This window comes from Protopterus annectens, chromosome 7.part0 (genome assembly GCF_019279795.1).
Source record: "Protopterus annectens isolate FY-2018-M chromosome 7.part0, PAN1.0, whole genome shotgun sequence".
NCBI classification, from domain to species: Eukaryota; Metazoa; Chordata; order Ceratodontiformes; family Protopteridae; genus Protopterus; species Protopterus annectens.
In genome coordinates this window covers 1,111,554,573-1,111,576,377 of record NC_056739.1, presented here as the reverse complement: position 1 = coordinate 1,111,576,377, position 21,805 = coordinate 1,111,554,573, and the positions used below count along the sequence as shown (strand labels likewise).

General features: G+C 40.3%; 1 protein-coding gene across 1 annotated transcript in view; it reads left to right on the top strand.

Annotated features, from left to right (window-relative positions):
* Positions 1-21,805, top strand: part of UACA (uveal autoantigen with coiled-coil domains and ankyrin repeats) — an 845,278-nt gene that overhangs the window by 529,306 nt on the left and 294,167 nt on the right. The gene's annotated exons all lie outside the window — the stretch shown is intronic.

Genomic DNA, 21,805 nt, shown 5'->3' with positions numbered 1-21,805 from the left:
AGGATTTTACTCAAGACTCTTTCTGATTCCCAGAAAGGACAAAGCTTGGAGGCCCATTCTGGATCTTTCTTCTCTAAATACTTACCTGGATGTTCCAAAATTCAAAATGTTGACACTACAGCAGCTTCTTCCCATGCTGGGCAAGAAAGCTTGGCTCGTAACTTTGGACCTCAAGGAGGCATACCTGCATGTCCCTATCAGACAAAATGGTAGAACATACCTCAGATTCTTAGCTGGTTCAATGCATTACCAATTCTCTGCACTGCACTTTGGCTTATCTACTGTGCCCAGGGTCTTTACAAAATGCCTGGCACCAGTAATTGCATTTTGCAGACAAAAAGGAATTCAGATTTACCCACACTTGGACGACTGACTTATTCAAGCAGAGAACAAATACATTCTTCTAAAGCATCTGGCATTTGTAAAAAGATTGCTAATTTGCCTAGGGTACACACTAAACGAAAAGAAGTCAAAACTAGTGCCCTCACAAGAGATAATATTCCTGGGTGCCAGCTTAAATACAACGGCCCAGATGGCTTATCTCACACCAGACAAGCAAGGACAACTGACTCAATATTTCCAATTGATGGCAACAAAAACCCAACTCCCTGCAAGAAAAATTCTGCAGGCCTTGGGGTACATGGCATCTTGCATACGACTAATTCCATATGCCAGACTGCATATGAGGAAACTACAATGGTACCTAAAGAGTGTCTGGTCTCAACACTGTCACAGTTTGGAAACGGTAATACCACTTATTCCTTGCCTTCAACAGGAGTTTCGATGGTGGGCTCAAGCCTGTGACCTCAACAAGGGACAGCCTTTCACTCAACCCACAGCCAGGCAAACACTGACAACAGATGCTTCATATTACGCCTGGGGAGCACACATGGCAGGAAAATGTATTCAGGGCAAGTGGCCCGCAGAACAAAGGTATCTTCACATCAATCAAAAAGAGATGCTAACTGTACAAAATGCCCTTATAGCTTTCAAGGACCTTCTGCATCCAGGACAACTAAAGACAGACAACACCACAGTTATGTGGTACATAAACAAGCAAGGGGGGCACTCCATTCATATCCCCTCTGCAGACAAGCCATGACCTTGTGGAACACAGCTCTGACCTATCAAGTTCATTTGCAAGTACAATTCCTGCCAGGAGAGAAAACACACTGGCAGACAACTTAAGCAGAAACTTCATGTATCCGCATGAGTGGAAACTACAGCCACAAATGTTCAGAATGATAACACAAAAATGGTGGAGCCCGGACATAGATCTGTTTGCATCCCCAGTGAATTGCCAGCTACAGAAATTCTGCACAAGGACTTACCACCCACAAGCATGGAAAGTGGATGCCCTCTCATTCAGCTGGAAAAATGTACAAGTATATGCTTTCCCACCACTACTATCCTTTCAAAGGTACTCCTAAAAGCCAGACAAGAAAAGCCAAAGATGATCCTGATTGCCCCAGACTGGCCACGCCAGCACTGGTACCCAATCTTAAAGAACTTAGCACAAGGTTCACCATGGATTTTGCCTCAAATCCCACATCATCTGACTCAGCAAAACAATCAGATACTTCACAGCCAGCTCAAGACTTTAAACCTGGCTGCATGGCAGATTCCTTAGTCAAGCAAGCAATGCCTCTCTCCAAAGCTGTTATGGATGTCATTCTAGAGGCCAGAAGGCCTAGCACCAGGAAAGCCTATTCGGATAAATGGAAGAGATTCTGTTCCTGGAACCAGGCTCACAGCCTTGACCCTCTTGTCCCAAATATTCTTCAGATACTACAATATTTAACTGAGATGCTGGACAAAGGCCTCTCCTTTTCATCCATTAAGATCCACGCCTCTGCCATCGCTGCTCATTACAACACAGACCCACCAATTTTTTCTAATCCTTTCCTAAAATAGTACCTCAGAGGGGCTAAAAACATAAGACCGCCCTGTAGAGCACCAACTCCAACTTGGGACCTCGACTTCATCTTGGAAAAATTAACTTTACCTCCTTTTGAGCCAGCTTAACTCAGCAGACTTAAAATATGTCTCCTGGAAAACTGCTCTGCTCCTGGCAATAACCTCAGCACGAAGAGTTTCAGAATTACAGGCATTAGTGGCAGTGGAACCTTTCATCATTTTCCACCAAGACAGGGTGTCTTTAAGAACAAACCCTACTTTTATGCCAAAGGTGGTATCAAGCGTGGCTCTAAACAAAACTATTCACTTGCCAACTTTTTATCCAAAGCCACAGAATAAAGGGGAGAGACTTTTGCATTCCTTGGACATACACAGGCAGTTATGCTTCTACCTGGACAAAACAAAAGCTTTCAGGAAAACTGAGCAATTGTTTGTAGCATATGCTGCAGGAGCACAGGGAAAAGTCATTTCAAAGCAGGCCATTTCAAAATGGATAGGGCACTACATACCTTTCTGCTGTACACACCATGGGAAAGCTGTACCTAGGTCTCATTTCACCAGGGTAACAGCCACTTCAACTGCCTACCTCAGAGGAATACCTGCCAAGGACATTTTGGAAGCAGCAACTTGGAGTTCTGTACATACCTTCACCAAGCATTACCGTCTGCCTCTTTATTCTAAATCCAGAGCTGACTTTGCCACTGCAGTGCTGCAGGTCTTTATAGCCACCCCTAATGCCTTATAGAACCAGCCACCCTACCTCAGCTTTGGGATTCTACCCAAGTGTAATGACTGCAGCAGTGTAACATGATGAACATAGTACAGTTTTGTACCGACCATAAATGTAGATGTGTGAGTGTATACACTGCTGCAGTCTAGGTTAACCCTCCCTCCTTCTCCTCTTCCTTGCTGGTACTTACCTAGGCCTGCTACCCTTTGCTACCTATGGGGAGTATTTGCTAGTAACTGAAAGTTTTTGATTGCTTTTCTTATGTATGTTTTATTAGCAATTTGCATTGCCTACCTTTTTGGGGGCACCTGACATCTGGGGCAAGAAAAACTGAAGAAAATGGCGCACTGGCGTCAGGGAAGAAGCGACAGCAACTGAAGCCGGGCCAAGACTTTGGAACTCAGGCCGACTAAGGGACCGCCTGACGGCAGGATAACCCAAGTGTAATGTAACAGAATAAGGGTGAGAGACTGCTGCATTCTTTTGACATACACAGACCGCTACGCTTCTACTTGGACAGAACTAAAGCTTTCAGAAAGACTGAGCTACTGTTAGTAGCATATTCTGCAGGATCACAAGGAAAGGCTATCTGAAAGCAGACTATTTCAAAATGGATAGGCCTCTGCATTCGTTTCTGCTATTCACAACATGGCAAATCGGTGCCTAAGGGCATTAGGCCACACTCAACCAGAGCAGCAGCCACTTCAGCAGCCTTCCTCAGAGGAGTACCAACCAAAGACATTTTAGAGACTGCAACTTGGAGTTCAGTGCACACTTTTACCAGTCACTACCACTTACCTCTCTACTCTAAATCCAGAGCAGGCTTTGCCACTGCAGTTCTGTAGGGCCTTATAGCCTCTGCTAATCCTATTTAGACTAGCCACCCAACCTCGGCTTTGGGATTCAACCCAAGTGTAATGACTGCAACAGTGAAACACGATGAACATAGTACAGTTGTGTACCTACCATAAATGTAGATGTTCGAGTGTATTCACTGTTGCAGTCCAGGTTACCCACCCACCATCCCCCTTTTCTTTGCTGGGACTTTTCTGTACTTCTCTATCCTATACAACCTATGTGGTGTGTTTGCTTGTAGATGAAGGAAATGTTTATTTTTGTGCATGCATACTTATTGGCATAGTTTTCAGCCTATCAATTTGGGGGCACCTGACATCTGGGGCAAGAAAAACTGAAGAAAATGGCGTCGGATGCATCTTTTATACCCTTGGCCCACTGACGTCAGGGAAGAGGACACAGCAACCGACGCCGGACCTAGACTTTGGAATTCAGGCCGACTGCGGGTAGCCTGCCAGCAGGATAACCCTAGTGTAATGACTACAACAATGAATACACTCTAACATCTACATTTATGGTAGGTACACAACTGTACTTTGACTACTGAATCCTACAAAATTGCACTTTTTAAGCCCTTACATGAGTGCATGGATCGTGCTATCCTCCAAAAAAGGAAGCCAATCTAGTGGTCCCCTGCCACAAACAAACTGTACAACAGAAGGAAGAAACTGTTGCAAAAGAGAGTAACATCCCATGAATGGAGGAGCTCCCTGGTCAACCTCAGTAAGAAGCTGCGATCCCTGATAAAAATCCTCCAACGCTAGTTGCAAAAAGAAAATCGCCACTGATTCTAAAGACAACCACAAAGCATTCTATAACTATGTCAAGAATCTCTATGGCAACACTCAGATCTGCTCTGAGTTACAGCACAATGGCACTAAATATACAGACCCAACTGATATTGCCAACATCCTAGCAGATAGGTTCAGTGCTAACTTTACCCCCCCTCTCACCCCTAAAGAGCCCATGTCTATACCGTAAGAATGCAAAGTTCCTGTAATCATGGCTGCACAGGTAAAAAACACACTCTAAAGCCAAGAACACAGAATCCATGGGACCAGACAACATCCCAGGCTGCGTTCTACACGAACTACAGAATGAACTGGCACCCCACCTAAGTACCATGTTCAATCATAGCCTCACCTCAGGCTTTGTGCCTGCTGAATGGCGCACAGCAATGGTTATCCCACTCCACAAGGGAGGAGCCACCACAGACCCTGGGAACTACTGCCCCATTAGCCTGAAGAGCCTGGTCTGCAAGGCCATGGAACGTATTATCATGGAACTTATAAACAAAGACATTGGTAATCTCCAAACTCTGGACCCCACCCAGTTCGGGTTTGTAAAAGGCAGATCATGTCTCTTAGACCAGATAGACTTCTTTAAAGCAGTCACCAAAGCCGTAGACAAGGGTAAGATAGTTCACACAGCCTATCTAGAGCTTGCCAAGGCTTTTGACACCATCCCCCACTCTGGAATTATAGATAAACTGACTAAACTAGGTATAAATCCCTATGTCACAAGATGGGTTGCCAACTGGCTCACTGACACACTGAACCCACACTGTGAAAGTAGCAGACTCCAAATGCGACTTCAGACCAGTGACAAGTGGAGTACCACAGGGTTCAGTCCTGAGTCCTCTCCTGTTTGGTATCTATTTCTCTGAAGTACATACTAACACAGAAGGTCTTTGGCTAACGAAGTTTGCAGATGATTGCAAACTAGGAGCCATAATCGAAACTCCTAACTATGTGGACATCCTACAAAAGGGCCTCACTGAGACAGATGCCTGGTGTCAAAGCCATGGCCTCAAGCTCACTGCCAAAAAGTGCATTGTCATCCCCTTTGGTAAAAACTCTGTACCCATGAACTACAACATAGGCGGTCGTTTACTTAACACCGAAAGTGTGATAAGAGACCTTGGGACACAGGTGGACAGTAGTCTCTCCTTTGATAATCACATTACCACAGTAGTCAGGAAATCCTTCTACGTGGCACACCTCATCACAAAAGGTTTATCATCCAGAAAGAGGTCATTGTTCCCCTCTACTCATCACTCATTAGACCCATTATAGAGTACAGCGCCCCTTTTTGTATGTACCTCACAAGACATGTACAACAACTGGAAAGGCCGTATAAATACCTCACAGAGAGGATTACTGGCCTCAAACAGATGCCCTACGCAGACCGTCTCAAAAAACTCTAGCTTTACTCATTCGCATATCGCCTACTCAGAGGTGATCTCTGCCCAACATACAAAGCTATGTCAAACCCAGAGCTGTTGGACATGCTCCACTTAAAGAAATCCCAATCCCTCCAAGCTACACACTCTAGGGACCTAAACCTTGTCACCACAATGAACAGAACATGCAGAAGGGATAGATTCCTGTCCCAGAGACTTCCCATACTCTGGAACAAACTACCTATCTATATCAAACAAAGTTCCTCATTTAGCACTCTTCAAGAAAAATCTTGATGATTGGATGAGAAATAGGAAATTCACCCCGGGGATCACCTCTCTGGCTCTGCTCGACAGTGGCACAGGAAAATAATTTTCTTGGGTGGCAAAAGCTAGGGTACCTTTTTGGCTGGGCTTGTATAGGCCCCAGGACCGCTAGCCTGGTACCTACCTATGAACCTATTGCTAAATGAGTAGCACACTGCATCCATTTTTGCTACAAGCACCATGGGAAACCTACCCCAGAGGGGATCAGAACTCATTCCACTAGGGCTACATCTACCTCTACAGTATTTCTCAGGGGAGTCCCTACCAGGGACATCCTGGAAGTTGCAACTTGGAGCTTTGTATACACTTTCACCAAGCACCTCCACTTGCCTATCTTTTCTAAATCCAGAGCTGGATTTGCCACAGCAGTCTTACAGGGTCTGATTGCCAGCCCTAATGCTTCTTAACTACCTCCACCCTTCTTTAGCTTTGGGAATCAACCCAATTGTGATGACTGCAACAGTGAAATATGAAGAACATAGTACAATTGTGTACACTTACCATAAATGTAGATGTTGAGTGTATTCACTGTTGCAGTCCTGATTACCCTCCCTCCAGCCCCCTGACTTCTCTTTGCTTCTAAATATCCTATTTTGGTTTGGCATATCTTATACCATGTGTATTTGCTTTTTGCTGGGAGTGTTCCATACCATATAATTGCTTCCTATTTTGGGGGCATCTGACATCTGGGGCAAGAAAAACTAATGTAATGGTGCCGGCTGCATGTTTTATACCCCTGACAACTTGATGCCATGGAAGACAGCCTGAATACCAGTCTTGGGATTTCTGCATCGGATGCTATCTGAGGGCTACCTGCAGGCAGATAAACCTAATGTGATGACTGCAGCAGTGAATAGACTCGGAACATCTACATTTATCGTAAATGTATACAGCTGTACTTTTTATGACTGCCAATTAGTTGGTTTCAGGCAATTTTTGCTTCTGGTCCTTCCTGGTTCATCCTACTTAGCACTAAAAGCCTGAATAACTCTGACAGGGTTAGGCTTCCCCTGATGGGAGGGTTTAGTCTATCCCCTATCAAAGAAGATCAGAGGAGGGTATTCTGAGCTCTAGAAAGGTGCCAGTGTAGGTGCTTGGACAGGGACAGAATCTACAAAAAGTGTACACACCCTTGTTAAAATGCCATGTTTTTGTGATCTAAAAAATGAGACCACTGTAAATGATTAAAAAACTTTTCCTACCTTTAATGTTGTAACCTATAACCTGTACAATTCAACTGAAAAACAAACAATCTGTTGGGGGAGAAAATATAAAAATTAAAAGAAAACGTACGATAAGCTGGTTTCATAAGTGTTGAAGCACCTTTAGATTTAATTACAGAATTTAGCCTTCTTGGGTAGGAGTCTATCAGCATGGCACATCTTGACTTGGCAATATTTGCCTACTCTTCCTTTCAAATATTTGCCTACTCTTCGTTTCAAAAGCACTCCAAATCTGTCAGATTGCAAGGGCCTCTCTTGTGCACAGCCCTCTTCAGGGCACCCCAGAGATTTTCTGTTGGATTTAGGTCTGGACTCTGGCTGGGCCATTCCAAAACTTTAATTTTCTTCTGCTGAAGCCATTTTTTTGTTGATTTGGATCTATACTTTGGGTCATTGTCATGTTGAAAGGTACAATTCATCTTCATCTTCAGCTTTCTAGTAGATGCCTGAAGGTTTTAGGCCAAAAGTGACTGGTATTTGGAAATTACCATAATTCCACCCACCTTGACTAAAGCCCCATTTCCAGCTGAAGAAAAGCAACCCCAAAGCATGATACTGCCACCACCATGCACCGTGGGGATGATGGTGTTTTGGTGATGCAAACTGTTGTTTTTGCGCTAAACGTACCTTTTGGAATTGTGGCCAGAAAGTTCAGCCTTGGTTTCACCAGACCATAACACATTTTCCCACATGCATTTGGGAGACTTGATGTATTGTTTTGCAAATTTTTGCTGGGCTTGGATGTTTTTCTGTGTAAGAAAAGACTTCTGTCTTGCAACTCTGCCCCCATAGTCCAGATATATGAAGAATATGGGAGATTGTTGTCACATGTAGTACACAACCAGTACTTGCCAGAAATTACTGCAGCTCCTTCAGTGCTGCTGTAGGTCTCTTGGCAGCCTTCCCGACCAGTTTGTCTTGTCAGTTTTGGAGGGACGTCCAGTTCTTTGCAACGTCACTGTTGTCCCATATTTTCTCCACTTTTTGATGACTCTCTTCACTGTGTTCCATGGTATATCCAATGCTGTGGAAATTTTTTTGTACCCTTCTCCCGACTGATGCTTTTCAATAATGAGATCCCTTTGATGCTTTGTAAGCTGTCCGGGAACCATGACTTTTGCTGTAGTAGGCAACTGAGTAAATGTCAGGAAAATCCTACTGGGACAGCTGAACTTTATTTGGGGTTAATCAGAGTTTCTCTAATTGATGGCAGGTGTATACCCAAGAAGACTGAATGCTGTAATTAAATCAAAAGGTGCTTCAGCAAAGTATTAGTTTGTGTGTATACATGTATGCAACCAGCTTATTGTATGTTTTTTATTTTTTTTTCAATTGAAGTGTACAGGTTATAGGTCACATTAAAGGTGGGAAAGTTTTGAAATTATTTATTGTGGTCTCATTTTTTATATCACAAAAACCTGGCATTTTAACAGGGGTGTGTACACTTTTTATATCCACTGTATATGCCAATGGGGCAGTTTGAACTTACAGCTGTTAGTATCGTTGTTAAGGTCCTACCTTTCTTCACTAGCTTTGGATCTGCCTCTCAGCTTAGGCCCATTGTGGTCTCACTTAGTTTGACCTGTTCATTTATTCAACCTTCGTTTGACTGCGGAACCTTTGCTGCAAAGTATTTTATATCATTAAAGAAACCACATTAAACAGTAGTACACTAAATTAGTATATTTGTTGGCTTTGATGTCATTGTGTAGATAGAACACATTGTGAATTTTTGCTAGTACCTGTGAAGGTTCTTCATTGAAGGAGGATGAGGAAAATGCCTTCTGGTGCTTCTAAAGATGTTTTTTGTACGAGGCAGATTCATTCTCATTTATTCAGTTAAGTATTCTTATATGGGGAATTAGGGGGCTTGAATGGAACGGAGACAGATGACATTGTCAAGCATTGTGGGAACTGAATTAATCCTCCAGTCTTAATGAGTGCCACCACATGGTGGACCCTGTTTGTAGAAAATCTTACTAAAGCTACACTTATGTGGCGACTGTATGTTATATATCATGTTGAACAGTTTACAAAAAATAAGGACAGCTGAGCATGCAAATCCCAGGATTAAAAAAGGTGTGGAATTCTGGTATTCTCACTGGTACCAGGACTGGAAAAAAAAAGCTGTGTAGAATATTCAGGACATAGAAGCATTCCTACAATAGGGATAGGCCATGCTCAGGGGAAGATTCACCTGTTCTAGAAGGAAGTAGTAGTCCATAAAAACCTGAAAGGCCAGAAATGAGCCATTACCATTGATGATGATAAAGAAATTGTGTGTTTCTATTATGCAGAAGCCCAGAATTTCCAGATAGAAGATATTCAGAAAAGTTTAAGAGAATAATTAGAGGAAAGAAAAATTACTTGGCAGAAGAAAAGCTGTCAGAAACCTCAAATAAAAAGTTGTACTCCTTAATAAAGCACATACATGAAAACTGTACGTAGACAAAATTTTGGGCTGCCTAAAAAAAGAAGCAACAGAGGAAGTGCAAAAAACACCAATAACAAAACCCAGAGATTTTTGAAAGGTATAGAAAAGAAACAGACACTGTAAAGAAAAATTGATTTTGCATGGTGAAATATTTATACAAAGGAGAAAGCCTTAATAGAAAAGTAGCTCCAAAGATATTTGAAGAGAAATTCAGACAATCATCTAGGTATGGAAAATTTCACAATGCAAAAAAAACACAAAGGAGAATTGAAGAGAGGGATTAGTAAGGGAGCAGTTAAACAAATAGAAATTGAAGTAATGGAGTATCGCCAAAGTGAAGGATTTAGTGTGAAGAATCTAATAGAGGCAATGTTACAACTTGATGGAATAATGGGATCACCAAGTTAAGGAGTGGAACAGGAAGCAATTGAAGAAAATTTTGACACATGATGCTCCAGAGCTTACTGTAGATGATCAGTATGGAACTCAAGTTAAAGTTTCACAGCAAAGGAATGAGCGGGAAACATAGTAGCAACTATGATGGCAGGCAGTGTTGTAAAATGATGGTCCAATAGGTTCCCTTATGAAGGAGCAGCAGGTGAAGATAGGTGCATCTGAAAAAGATATGTCACAAGATTTTCCGGAACTTTCTGTAGAATGCTGACAGGAAATGGAGAGCAAAGGTGATGCTCTCAGTCCAGAATAAAATTAGTTAAGACTTGCTTGATTTAATAGAGGTGGATAAACATATTAAGACAGATGAAAGAAATGGACTAAAGAAAGTAAAAACCCACAATGTGAAAAGATTATTAAAAAAAACACGAACACAGTAATCCGGAGTATTAAGAAAAATTCACATGATATAACAAATAGAACAAATTACTGTACAGCTAAACTAATAATGGATAAAACATTGCCACTAAAATGTAGAGTCATATAGAAATTGAAGGGAGCAAGTAAAATGCCAGCACAGAAGCATCGAACAGAGAAAAGTATAATGCAATTAAGACTGGAAGTGTCACTGTTCAGAAGAATATTGAAAAGGGAACAGTTTATCACTCTTAAGTTTTTTGACATTTTAAAAGCAATGTGCAGTATTTAAACAGACCAGGGTTTATTGTACACTATTGCCAATCTTCTTCTTTCGGCTTTTCCCAGTTAGGGGTCGCCACAGCGGATCACCTGTCCGCTCATGATTGGCAGTGGAGTTTTACGGTGTTGAGTTGCCAGCCTGGCACCCGACCTTCCACGGAAGGCACGCACACTCACACCTAGGGCCAATTTGGAGTGTCCAATCTACCTGCAGCATGTCTTTGGGATGTGGGAGGAAACTGGAGCACCCGTCGGAAGCCCACGCGACCACAGGGAGGACATGCAGACTCTGCACAGAAGGCACCCCAGCCGAGAATCGAACCGGAGAACCTCTTGCTGTCAGGTGACAATGCTAACCATTGCACCAGCGTGGCTGCCCATTGTACACTATTGCCAATAATATCAGAACAGGCAGGAAATCCTAGATGGTATGCAGATAAATGTAAAGTAAAAGTGTAAAATAATTCATTAATGACCCTATACATTTATAAATAACTTGGAATTACAGTAAAAGGAATAGAAATGACACCAAAAAAGGATGAATTTGATACATTTTGGGGACATATTTTTGACTGCCCTGTTGAAAATAAAGATGCTGAATGGTTAAAATTAAAAAAAAAAAAAAAAAAAAAGTAAGGAACTGTAATGTAGAGGATATGAAATGGGGTGAAGTAATGGCCAGAGAAATTGAGACAAAATTAAGAAAAGATCCTAACTGGAACCTGACTGATGAGCGGTATCTGACTTCTGGCTAAACATTTAACATCTTTGCACAAAGATTTATCCCCTAGCAAAAATTACTTGTATGCGTATTCTGAGCAGACACCAGTCTAGTTAACGACAAGAAAAGGGATATTCATCCTCAAGAGTGAACCTGCAAGGCATCCTAAGAACTGTAGCCGATTAACTTGCCTCCTGACAATACACAGATTGAGGTAGGCAGAGGTGTGGTAGTCATTCATTTCTTTTATCACCTCTCAAATGTTCTTGATTTTGCTTCATGTTTTTTCCCCTGTCCCTCCTAAAGTTTTTGGTTTTCTGGTAAATCCCAGAGGATTACAATATGTCATCTGTTATTAAAGTTTCACATTTCCTGTTCTGAGAATGTATACTTATTGAAAAAAATGAATTAGAGTAACTAATACCTGAAAAAAATGAATTAGAGTAATTAATACCTGATTTTGTTCCTTTGCCCCTCTCGCCCATTATTTTGGCTTTGTTCAGAATCTTTAGCAAAGAAGTTTGAAATGTACTGTAAAAGAATGCATCACATTGCAGCAGTTGAGAGGAATGTTGTACTTTGTTTTAACAATGGGTTGCCATCTGGCTCACTGATAGAACCAACACTGTAAAAGTTGCAGACTCCAAATCTGACCTCAAAGCAGTGACAAGTGGAGTACCACAGGGTTCCGTCCTGGGACCTCTCCTGTTTAGTATCTACTTCTCTGAAGTACAGGCTAGAACAGAAGGCCTCTGGCTAATGAAGTTCGCAGATGACTGCAAACTAGGAGCCATAGTCATGTCCCCAAATGATGTCGACATCCTACAGAAGGGCCTCACTGAGAGATGCCTGGTGTCAGAGCCATGGCCTCTAGCTCAATGCCAAAAAGTGCAGTGTCATCCCCTTTGGTAAAAAAAACTCTGTACCCATGAACTACCACATAGGCAGCAATCTACTTAACACCGAATGCTTGATAAGAGACCTTGGGACCCAGGTGGACACAGTAGTCTGTCCTTTGATAGTCAAAAAAAAAGTCCAAAATCCAAAAGTTCTGTGCTATGACTAAAGTCCCACCAAACAGCAAACAGCAAAATCCAAAAAGAGAAAAGAATGGCAGGACACTGCTGGATTAACTCCTTCTTTATTAAAACAACCAAAACAGCCAAGGATAAGCGCTTTCGGGTGTGGTACCCTTCATCAGATAAAAAGGAACAAACATTACCATTATTTTAAATTAAAAGCCAACCAATCAGCAATCAATAAACTACCCGCCTTTTCTGTAGGGCGGGTTTCAAAGGAACCATGTCATTTAACCCTGGGCTCCTATGAGCCCTCAGCTCCAAGATCCATTTAGATTCAAGGGATTCTGTCAACAACCTTATATCCCCTCCCCTATTATTTAACCTTACGTTAACCACAGCCCTGAAGCTGAAAGTGTGTGTGGAGTGCTGTTCAATGTGCCTATAAAGAGCATTATGCACATTTTATTTCTAATATTGGAAAGATGCTGTAGAATTCTGATTTTAAACATATTATCGGTCTTCCCAACATAATATGCTGTGCAATGTTCACATGTAGCCAAATAAACTATGTGACTAGTCCTGCAAGTAGCCCTTGCCTTAAGGTGGTACAATTTTCCAGTAACAGGATGTTTAAAAGTTGCATTCTTATTAATGGACTGACAGGCTTTACATAAGCCACAGGGAACACTGCCTGGGCTATCCTTAAATGAATTGGATGTAGTAAAAGCCCTTTCAGTGCAAAGGATGTCCTTTAAATTCTTATTTCTCTTGTATCCAAAACTGGGTCTAGTTCCTATTAGGCCCTTTAACTTATTGTCACTTCTTAAGATGTTCCAGTTGTTAAAGACTATATTTTTTATATCTTTGTTTTTTTTTATATATATAAAAAATATAGTCTTTAACAACTGGAACAATTCATTTAAGGATAGCCCAGGCAGTGTTCCCTGTGGCTTATGTAAAGCCTGTCCGTCCATTAATAAGAATGCAACTTTTAAACATCCTGTTACTGGAAAATTGTACCACCTTAAGGCAAGGGCTACTTGCAGGACTAGTCACATAGTTTATTTGGCTGCATGTGAACATTGCACAGCATATTATGTTGGGAAGACCGATAATATGTTTAAAATCAGAATTCTACAGCATCTTTCCAATATTAGAAATAAAAATGTGCATAATGCTCTTTATAGGCACATTGAACAGCACTCCACACACACTTTCAGCTTCAGGGCTGTGGTTAACGTAAGGTTAAATAATAGGGGAGGGGATATAAGGTTGTTGACAGAATCCCTTGGATCTAAATGGATCTTGGAGCTGAGGGCTCATAGGAGCCCAGGGTTAAATGACATGGTTCCTTTGAAACCCGCCCTACAAAAAAGGCGGGTAGTTTATTGATTGCTGATTGGTTGGCTTTTAATTTAAAATAATGGTAATGTTTGTTCCTTTTTATCTGATGAAGGGTACCACACCCGAAAGCGCTTATCCTTGGCTGTTTTGGTTGTTTTAATAAAGAAGGAGTTAATCCAGCAGTGTCCTGCCATTCTTTTCTCTTTTTGGATCCTTTGATAGTCACATTGCCACAGTAGTCAGGAAGCCCTTCTACGTGGCACACCTCATCATAAAAGGGTTCTCATTCAGGAAAAAAGAGGTAATTGTTCCCCTCTACTCATCACTCATTAGACCCATTATAAGAGTACAACGCCCCTTTTGGAATGTTCCTCACAAGACATCTGCAGCAGCTGGAAAGGCCACAGAAGTACCTCACAAAGAGGATTACTGGCCTCAAACAAATGCCCTACACTGACCGCCTCAAAAAACTCCAGCTTTACTCCATAGCATATCGCCTCCTCCGAGGTGATCTCTGTCTAACATATAAAGCTATGTCAAACCCAGAGCTGTTGGACAATGCTACACCTAAAGAAATCCCAATCCCTCCGAGCTACACGCTGTAGGGACCTAAACCTTGTCACCACAATAAATAAGACATGCTGGAGGGATACATTCCTGTCCCAGAGGCTTCCTATACTCTGGAACAAGCTTACCCATCTATGTCAAGCAAAGTTCTTCATTAGCACTCTTCAAGAAAAATCTTGATGAGTGGATGGGAAATAGGAAATACACCCCGGGGATCACTTCTGTCTCTCTGCTGGACAGTGGCACAGGAAAATAACTTTCTTGGGTGGCATAAGCTATGGAGCCTTGCTGGCTAGGCTTACATAGGCCCTTGGGCCTAGTATCTACCTATGAACACACAAAGTAAAGAAATTAATGTGTATTTATTAGAATGACTTCGGAAGAATTAACATATATTTCCTTGTGTTGCCAGTGCTTTTTGTAAAATTATTTATTTAGCATTATACAACGACCCCCCCCCCCCATTAATAATCCAAAACGTGCACGCTGATTGGTCAGTGTGCACGTTGTAAATCAGACTTATACTAATGGAAAAAGGTCCGGTCGCCTGAACTTTTTCCATTAGTATAAGTCACTTTTTTTTTTACAGCAACGGAGAACGCGAGATCTCCGTTGCTGTTTAGGCACTGTTTCGCTATGTTAAAGGAGTTTAACACAGTGAGACAGCTTTAAAAAAAGTAACGGAAATATTTCTCTGTTGCTTTTTTTTAAAGCTGTCTCGCTATGTTAAATTCCTTTAACATAGCGAGACAGTTTGTAAAAAAACAATGGAGATCTTCCTTTCTCCATTGCTTTTTTTAAAGCTGTCTCGCACATAGCGAGACAGTTTGTAAAAAGCAACGGAGATCTTGCTTTCTCTGTTGCTTCCACCCACAGCTCTGATGTACTGCGTAAGCATACACATGCGCAGTACATCAGAGCTGCCGCAGAATACCAGACAGCTGCGGAAGGGCAGCAAGGAGGCATTATACAATGCCATTATTTAAGAAAAGTATTTTTTTCTTAAATAATGTCATTGTATAATAGCAATAATCCACTTCTGGGTGTGGATAATGTTGGATTTACCCACGGTTGTCTTTGTTCACTCGGGCTTTGCCCTCGTGACCAAACCACACCAACTGTGGGTAAATCCAGCATTGCCCACACCCAGGCGTGGGTTATTGCTATAATACACCATATTCTGTTGGAGAAACTATAAGACATCTGGACTGTCATAGTATTTTTAACTGCAGCAAGGTGTTCTTGCAGGAAATGGCTGTAATACTGGCACTATTTCGCTTAATTCATGACTTCCTGTGAATGTCATGATATAATTGAACCTTCTGATTTAATTTAAACTCTCTACTTTTTGTAACCTGAAGTGCCTTACACGGGTAGTTAGTCCAGCTCAACTAATGGACATAAAATCATTTTAATTTTAATAAAAATCAATAATTCCTTCATTCATAAAGTATTGCTTGCACTACTTCTGCTTTACTGTCTTTTGTTTAATGGATCTCCCATTTGCAAGCAGTGATCAACATTCTAAAAAGGTTTCCTTTTGAAGTAGAATAACTGAATGGTGCTTGTATGTGTGTACTTGTATGTAAGAGAGAGGGAGAGCACTAAAGGGCAGCTTTATTATACTCCGTGTAGCATTACTATAAAACAACATTGACAAAAGTTAATTTGTATATTTATTCAGGTGGTGGTACTGCTGTAGTGTTGTCGCCTCACAGTAAGACTTCCTGTTCGATTGTCAGGTAGAGCGTCTTCTGTGTGGAGACGTGCGTGAATGGGGGCGTACCTTCGTTGAAGGTTGTGCGTCAGGGCCAGCAACTCGGTACGTAAAAGTCTACTGCCAATCATTAGCGGACAGGAGGTCCGCTGTGGCGACCCCTAACCGGGAAAAGCCGAAGGACACAACAGCAACATATAGAGACCGCTTGGCATACAAACACAAAAAGCAAAAAAATAAATAAATAAATATCTCTTATTGTGAGCAAAAAGGGTGTGACTATAATGCACATTTACAGAGATGAGAGTAGGGTACGCGAGTATATGTATAATGTGCCCCCTTACCATTATGTAGAAAGTTAGTGAACATTCAGACGCACACACAACACAAAATACTTGTATTGCTACATGTTAGGAAGTGGCATATGTAGGGCTAGTTTTGATATATAGCTAGATGTCTTTTTTTCTAGCCCTGTGTATGATCGGGGGTGGCATAGATGTTCTATGAACGTCTCAAATTTTGCCTCATATTTTGGACTGTGCTTGCAAGATTTGTGTGTTTCTGGCAAATCTGTGAGAATTGCATTCACTAAGTAATTACAGACATTTGAGTTTCAGACTTGATTGTCCTCAGAAACATTGTAATAATGCAAAGGCTGTTGTTTTGGCATTTTTTCTGTAACTTGCCAGTGAATAAAAGGCTCTTTGCAAAAGTAGGGAAAGCTTAGTAATGTAATAGTTAACCTTCATATTTGTTTTTGTAAAACATAGGGAAGGATATGGTGTGAAAGGTAAGCTATATTTTCTGTAATACAAATGGCTAGATGGGTTATATCATCCAGTAAATTGAAGTAGGAAAAAAACTTTTAAGACCAGAATGATTAAAAAGGGTAACGTCGTAGAAATAAATGATCAGAGGAAAACTGTAGTCACAGAGAAGGGCAGGAAGATTTTTTTGTCCTTAGGGCCAGTTTTATGACTAAGAAATACAGAAAAATACCTCACTACTGATTTTCTGGAAGTGTTACTCTTCTGTGTACCCCTCTAGCCAGTCAGGACTTCCACTTCAGCATTCGTTTTTTTGGATGTGTTTTTCTTTATATGTATATACTGACCAGATAAGTTGACAATTGTACTACCTGCATCCACAAACTGATGCATTTAAGTTGTCAGCTTGCATTTAGTGTTCAAGTTGTGCATGAAAGTGTCTTTCAAAATCAGTAACAAAAAAAAAAAAAAAAAAGAATTCTATGGGGAAACATGCAGTATGACACTTGCTAGATGCCCATTTTCCTGAAGTGCAGTACTTGTACTTATGTGTTCTTCTCCTCAAGTGGCCTGTGTACAAAGAAAGTTAGATCTCACACTTCAGGATTGAAGTATACCAGTTAAAAAGATTACTGGTTTATTTCTTACAGCAGTTATACTTTAGTTATCAACTGTAAAAAAGAGAGAAAAAAATGATTTCATCCTCTTAGTGTTTACCTTCACACTATATCCCACCCTATGTTATACAAAGGGAACTATAAAAGCTTACCATCCTATTTTGCTTTCCTTACCTTTGCAAAGTTCCTTTTATTTGTTGTCATGTTAGACCATTGCCAGAGTAACAGGCTTTGCATTAGTATGTTTCTGAATGCTGTTGTGTGAAACTCTAAATATCTGTCATTATTTAGTGAAGGCAGTTCTCATAGATTTGTCAGAAAATATATAAACTTTGCTAGAACAGACCAAAATATGAGCTAAAATTAGAGATGTTCTGTAAAATCAGGGATAGCTCAACATCTATGCCACTCCCATACAGACAAACTCTGAAATCAGGATAATTACCTTCCTACATACTGTATAAGTAGTGTGTGTAGCTCTAGAAAAGTTTGTGTATATATAATTGTCTCTCTTTCTAGTGCGTGTGTATGTGTAAATGATATATAAAACAAGTAATCTCTGTGGTATCCCCGAAGTCTCAAAACAACCCACTAAAGTGTAGTGGGTCCAAAAACAAAACAGTGTAAGAAACTTCTCTTTGTGGAAGATTTTCAGTCCATATATTTCTAGTTAATCACTGTATGTTAATCAGATCAGACAATAGTAGTAGAAGTAGCGAACTTAAACTCGTCTTAAGTCAAAACAAAAAATAATAATAGAAAATATATAATTGAACAGCATTACTAAGTATTCGAAAGTAATCCAAGCAAGGCAGGCAGTCTGTTTCCAGTCAAAAATCCTTTATTAAGTACACAGACAAGCGATCCAAGTAAAACAAAAATAGTGTAATAATTTCCCCACAAGCTTTCTTAAATATATATATATATATATATATATATATATATATATATATATATATATATATATACATACATACATACATACGCACACACACACTTTTTATCAGGCATGGGAGTGGTTTATTGTGCTGTAAAACAAAGTGTTATTGGTACACATGTTAAATTCACATCCCTTCCACCATCAGTGTGACATTCGCGCTGGTCCTGCCCTGCTTAGTAGCTGTCATAATAATATATAACCCTTATGTACTTATAATAATTTATAATGATGTGGTACCTGTTATTTAACCAGATTATTAGGTAGATTATTAAGTCTGAGATTTTATCCAAGACAATATACTACATGGCTAGAAATGTATCAACCTTAGTTCATTTGGCAATCAAAAAATATATATAAATGTACATTTTGCATGTAAAAATCGGTTTCTATTTTCATAATCTATTGTTAACAAAGATCGCTTTCGTCCTTCTAGACTTCTTCAGGTCTATGTACAAGAACCCTAAAAACAATCTATACAAATATATATAATTGTATAATTAGTTAGTATTATTGCACATAATTTTGAATAAAGTGGAAAAAATAACCAGAAAAAAAATAGAAAGAAAAAATGTATGTATGATGATGGAATCAAAATATACACTTAAATTTCAACTGATTTAAAATGGTATTTAAAACCAATTTGTAGAATAAAATAAAATACACTTAGTCATGTAAACAATGTGGTAATTTTCTAAGTTCCAGTGCACTTTTAATTGAACAGTAGTAGTCCAGGCTTCCTAAGAGAGTTCAGCTTTAATTGCCACATGAGTTCATGTTTCTCCAGAATATTCGGGATGTCTCCTTCAAGATCACCCATGTCTATGCGATCAAGGATCTGGAACTAAAAATCTGTGTGTCTTTTATGAAGAGAAAGGTGTTTGGCTAGTGCATTATTTTTACATCCAGAGCAGATTTCTGACAGATGACATGAAATCCTACGCTTGAGTTTATTTACAGTCTTTCCCACATAGAATGCATCACATTCAATCCACTGTGCCCTGTAAATTACTTTCGTAGTGTTACATTTACCCCCTGCACTGATTTTAATTATCTTCTTTAAATAAGGGCAATAAAAACTATCACCTTGCTGTATGTTTGTGTGTGTCTTTCGGCTTTTCCCAGTTAGGGGGTCGCCACAGCGGAACTCCGGTCCGCTAATGATTGGCAGTTGATTTTTATGTACTGGCTTGCCAGGCCTGACGCACAACCTTCAACGAAGGTACGCCCATTCACGCATGTCTCCAAGCAGAAGACGCTCTAGCTGAGAATCGAACCGGACATCGTCACCTTGCTGTATAAATATACAAAATGTGCAATTAGTTTCACATCTTTTAGTGCTTTTCTCATATGGCCTAGGTTTAAATTCAACAAAACTTCTAATGTTCCTGGCCTTCTTATTAACAAATGATGGGGCTTCACCTAAAAATGTTAATCAGAAAAGGGTTTCCTGTGACAATGTCCCAGTTTTCTTCAGTAATATTTTTGATACTGTGATAATCCAAAGTGTGTCAGGATGCAGCTATTTTTGCATTTGTTATTCTCTCTGGAATTACTTAACATTTTTCTACTGTGGAGGTTGAGTGAAGGTGCTTCAGTCCTTTTCAGTTCTATAATGGGTTCCAGGATGTTTTTTAACATTTGACTTTCATAGCCTCTCACTAGAAAATAATTCTCTAAGTTGTTCAGGTTTCTCAGAAATGGTTCCATCTCTGTGGTAATTCTAGCTAATATATAGCCTTGGAACTTCACTACATTATACTTGGTTTTTGTAGGATGTAGACTTTTACTGTGGAGTAATACGTTAACCGTCGTTGGTTTTCTGAATAAATCAGTGGTGATTCTGTTATTGTTGGTGTCCTTGGAAACCTGCATGTCTTAAGAAAGTGGTTGAAGCACAGCCATGGGAAGAGGTAAACTTCAGGAAGGGGGTTGTTTGATTGAGGTAAGTGATAAAATCTCCAAGCTGCAAGGTGTCACCTTCCCACACAATAAAGATGCCATCAATAAAACGTAAATAGCATGTGATATGCTGCATGTAGTCTGTGTTCAACACAAAGTCCTCCTCCCATTTGCCCAGGGCTATTTTAGCCATGCTGGGAGTCATGGCAGCCCCCATTGCTATACCAGTTTTTTGTTTGTAGTGTTTGCCATTGAAAGTAAAGAAATTGAAGTCCAATACAAGATTAATGAGTGTGCTTAACTTTTGCAGTTGTGCCTGTGTACCCTGATTATGTTTCTTAAAAGACTCCATAGCTGCTGTTATACAGTAATTGTGAGGGAGCACTGTGTACAAGGATTCCACATCAGTAGTTAATACTGTTGGCTTCCACTGTAATGTTTATTTTCTTCACAAAAATCCATTGAATCTCTTATGTATGACTTATTCTTTTCTGCTAGAGGTTTCAGCAATAAATGAAGGTGTAAATGGCTGTGTCTTCAGTAAGGGAACCTCCACTTGCTACCACCGGTCTATAAGGTGGGTCTTCTCTGTTCTTGTGTGGCTTTAATATTCCAAAAATGTAAGGTAAACGTGGGCATGGGCTCCATAAATAATTATATTTTCAGTGATAAGTTTTTCTTCCCATAATGTGGTGAGGTTAGTGTTCCATAAATCATATGCTCTTTTTATGTCATCCATGGTAAATAACTCATAAAATCTGTTATCCTCCAGCATGTTCTCTATCATTTGGTTGTAGCTAGTGGTATCAGTCACAAGTATACGTCCTCTCTTGTCTGCCTTCATTACACGCCTGGATTTATCATTGCCTAGCTCAAGCAATGCTTTTCTTTCTCTCTGTGTTAAGTTATAAAGTTTTTTCTCAGGAGGTTTTTTAAGCAGTTTCCTGTTATCCATCTCACATTACACTTCGAAAGCAGCTAGTGTTTGATGTAGTGGTGGACAATAGCTGCTAGGCCTTTTTATAGTTTCATCAATAGGCTTATTTTCAATGTCATTACTTTTGCCATGAAACTGTACCCTTAAGTTGACCGTCCTCACAAACATTTTAAGGTCTATCAGTAACTGAGCAACCTCACTCCTGCAGCTTGGTACAAAAGTAAGTCCTTTGGACAACACACTTTTTTCCTGTTCAGTCAGTGCTTTAGCAGTGGTTCCAGATAAGTGGAGCACCTGTTGTTGTTGTTGTTATTGTACCTGTTATTGTGGCTGGTTTCTCCTTCTGAGCCTGGGACCTGGGTTGTAGTTGGGTTCCAGCCGGGATTGCCCAGGTACACAGATCAGTAGTATATAAACTAGCCCTATGCATACCACTTACCCAGTATGTAGGAACGTAAGTATTTTGTGTTCTGTGTATTTGTATACTACCTTTTTACATATTGGAAAGAGGCAGGTA